This window comes from Frankliniella occidentalis, unplaced genomic scaffold, assembly GCF_000697945.3.
Source record: "Frankliniella occidentalis isolate FOCC.00 unplaced genomic scaffold, Focc_3.1 Scaffold10, whole genome shotgun sequence".
Classification (NCBI taxonomy): domain Eukaryota; kingdom Metazoa; phylum Arthropoda; class Insecta; order Thysanoptera; family Thripidae; genus Frankliniella; species Frankliniella occidentalis.
Genome location: NW_026267140.1, coordinates 2,270,986 through 2,274,347, shown reverse-complemented (window position 1 = coordinate 2,274,347; position 3,362 = coordinate 2,270,986). Strand labels below are relative to the sequence as shown.

The following is a 3,362-nucleotide window of genomic DNA, read 5'->3' as shown; positions in this document are numbered from 1 at the left end:
TGCTGGGGCTGGGGGTGGAACAGCCCGCCCGGCACACTCGCGGCGCCAGACGTGGGTGAGTGCGCGGCGACGATAACTCGGCTCGCCGCCGATATAATGGGCGGCATCGGGCGTGGGAGAGTGGCGGCCCCGCTACCGCGCCGAGCCAGGCCAACAAACTCGCGGGAAGAGCACCGCCGCGCCAAGCGATCTAGAGCTCACGCCGCATGGGGGAGGGGGGCACTAGGTGGGTAAGGAGAGCACTGCAGGTAAGGGGGCGGGAGGAGGAGGGGGGCGGCGCTCGCTAACCTTGGCCATCCCAGAGGCTGCGGCAACGCGCATAGAGGAGAGGGGAGGGTGGCGCTCGGGGGGGATCGCCCTGGTCTTCTCGCGCTCCACGGGAAATACGACGATCTGGTCTGGTATTCCGTTTGAAGACGGGCGGGTGCAGGTGCGGGGGCGGTCGGAGTGGGGCGTAGGTTGGCGGATGAGAGGTCCAATAATATGTCGGGGGTGGAGAGCGCGTGCGTGGGGTGAAGGAGCTCCCCGCTGACGTCGCGCCCCGCTGCGCCAAAGTTTATCATCTCGCGATAGTCGGAGCCAGCACGTTGTCGAGGGACAGTGTGCTGCAACTGAAGAAAAGCATTTGCCAGAGTCTGTTTATGGCACCGCGCAAGTTACTGCTACAGCCTTTTTTTGCACCTTTCTGCTAGTACGCGGGCTGAACCGTCGGAACACCCAGCCCCTCCCCTATGTAGCAGTATGTTTCGCTGTCTGCCTGTCTTCCTCTCTAGCGAGTGTCTTGATCTCGTGGTGGCACGTTGCCGCTGTGTTGATAAGTAGTCTGGCACTGCTTGCGCACAGTCAACGACGGACAAACTATTCCAATCACACGACAAGGGGCGTGCCATCGAGTTTTCACTTTTGTATAGTGGTCGGGCGCCTGGGCAGAAGCGGCAGCGGCAGCCCACAGAGAGAAAGCAAGGGCCGCAAGACGTCGCGTTTTCCTGCCTCGGGAACGATCAACTTATAAATTTGGCATTCAATGCTGATCGGCTGGAACATTTGCTCATGCCTCTTCCGCTTGGGACGCACCGTTTGTGCGGCCGCAGGGTGAGGGGGAGGGATTCACGCGGGCTACGCGAGTCGAGCTCTCGGAGCGATACAGGTAGAATGGTAGCGAAACAAACGATAAGGTTAAACTGAGTACACTACACTAAAAAACAAATGTGCGATATAGCAAAGGTGCTAATGTTTTAGTGCCTCACTATGTGGCCCTCAAAGATATGCAGCACCTATAGCGCAAAGCGTCATTAGCACCTCTAAATGTCCTTAGTATGCCATTGAAAGTGGTTATTATAAGCACATTTTTTTTTTTCGGTAAAGGCGTACGGCGGACCACGACTCGCGTAACAGGCTTCACGGTTTATGTTACGCTACGACGAATCTGCGCACCTGAGTCAGCAGCGCTGATACCTAGCTTGGGGAGATGGGCGTAATTTGAGCTGGTAAGAAATAATTTAGGTTTTTCACTAGTGCTATGGCACTCTGCAAACCAGGCTAGCGCCTCTTGAAATGACCGATATAAGGTCTTATTTTACTCAGAATCATCTTATGGGTCTCATCGACCTTTTTTAGCGTATCTCAGTTTCTCGACCAAGTCAGTTTTTACCGCAGATAACTTCCTTGCAAAACCTAAGCTTTGACATATTCATTTAATTTCTTTGCCACTGAAGGAGACACGTAATGCTTTGCTCAGGGAAAATCGATAATTTAGCGCGCAAACATATAGAAGCAACCCAAAACTAGTTGAGCCAAAAATGGATAATAAGAACAGGGGGGGGGGCGGCCCAACGATCCTGGATGAGTGAATAAGGCCAGATTTAATAAAGCGATCCGATAACGATAGTGAGGCCGAAAATGGGTGCGTCCTTGCGGCTGGCGGCGCGTGCGGCCGGGCAGAGTCCATCCATAGCTGGAGAGGCCTCATCCTCCGCGGGGCTGAGCGATGTCCCGCCGCGATAACGCCGCCGCGCCGGCCGCACGCCGCACTCGATACCGTTGGCGATAACGCATGGGCGCCACCTTGCCCAACGACATCGGCCGGGGCGGCCGGCGCACTGCAGCTCCTAGCCGCGACCGCACGGCCGCCCTCGATGCGGGTCGAGCCAGCCCAGGCGAGGCGAGCGACGAGGCGAGCGCGTCCCGAGAGGAGAGGCGGAGGGTGGGGATTGGGTGGGGGAGGAGGGAGATGTCTGGAAAGCTCGGGATTTGGTTTGCGACATGAACTATTCAAAGTGCTCCAGAAATTAGACAATCCCAGGTCCCTACGGATGTTTTTCGCAAAACGAAAAATAGCGTGTTTCACCGAGACTAATCCAATAATTTCGAAGACAAAAAGAAATGAAGTAGAGATATTACTGAAGCTAGTTTTACTAAAGACAGTAACAAATTTCGGACTTTTCTAGTAAGAAACCATCACTTTCGCGAAAATTAACATTGGATGTCACTTAGGCCTTTTTTCTGGAACAGCCCCCCGCAATCTCCACTCTCTATCGCTCTGCTGCGACTGCTCCGGCGTCTCATTAGGATGACGGACCGCCCGCGCCCTCCCTCATCTCATACCCTCCGCGGTGGACGCGTCCAAGGAGGAGGGCCTACTGCTCTTGGCGCAGCCGGTGGTGCTGGCCACCAGGATTTCCCAGGGGGCTCGCATGAATATTCCGGCCCACCACTTCTTTAACTGCGGCGGCCGGGACGGCTCCTCTGTTAAATTCAAGCACCTGCAAAGGCACGACTTGCAAGCTGCACACTTGGAGGCGCTTTGCCGTTTGCACACACACACGGTTCATCCATGTAAGTATGACTGTACTGGAGTAGCAACTAAGTACGTTGAAATGTGCGCCGCGCTGGCTGGCGAAGCTATCTCCTCTGAAGCCAATGTGCTTAGAAATCTCACCCACTCAATTTTTGAAAGCCTATGGTCTACTGCAACTAATGATGCCCGTGTTTTGAGTGTAGCATCATTCAAACTGGAGCTGCGACGCCTGGATGGAACGCCGCAGACCCGTTTTCTGCCATCTGCCACCGGTGAATGTAGAAAGAGACAGACAGAGTGAGGGTCATGTTTCTTCGAAAGGTGCCACTGAATTATAAGTTTTTACTTCAAATCCTTCTTTTTGTACACAATCGTGAAGCCCCTGAACATCGCAGTCTCAAACTATTATTATTTCATGGACATTCATGACCCTCACTCTGTCTGTCTCTTTCTACATTCACCGGTGGCAGATGGCAGAAAACTGGTCTTCGGCGTTCCAGGCGTCGTAGCTCCGGTTTGAATGATGCTACACTCAAAACGCGGGCATCATTAGTTGCAGTAGACC

General features: G+C 54.3%; 2 protein-coding genes across 8 annotated transcripts in view; one reads left to right on the top strand and one right to left on the bottom strand.

The window, feature by feature from the left end:
- Positions 1 to 3,362, top strand: part of LOC113212691 (larval cuticle protein 1-like) — a 218,453-nt gene that overhangs the window by 156,956 nt on the left and 58,135 nt on the right. The gene's annotated exons all lie outside the window — the stretch shown is intronic.
- The window catches only part of LOC113212546 (collagen alpha-1(I) chain-like), a 117,244-nt gene that overhangs the window by 59,790 nt on the left and 54,092 nt on the right, over positions 1 to 3,362 (bottom strand). The window lies entirely within an intron of this gene.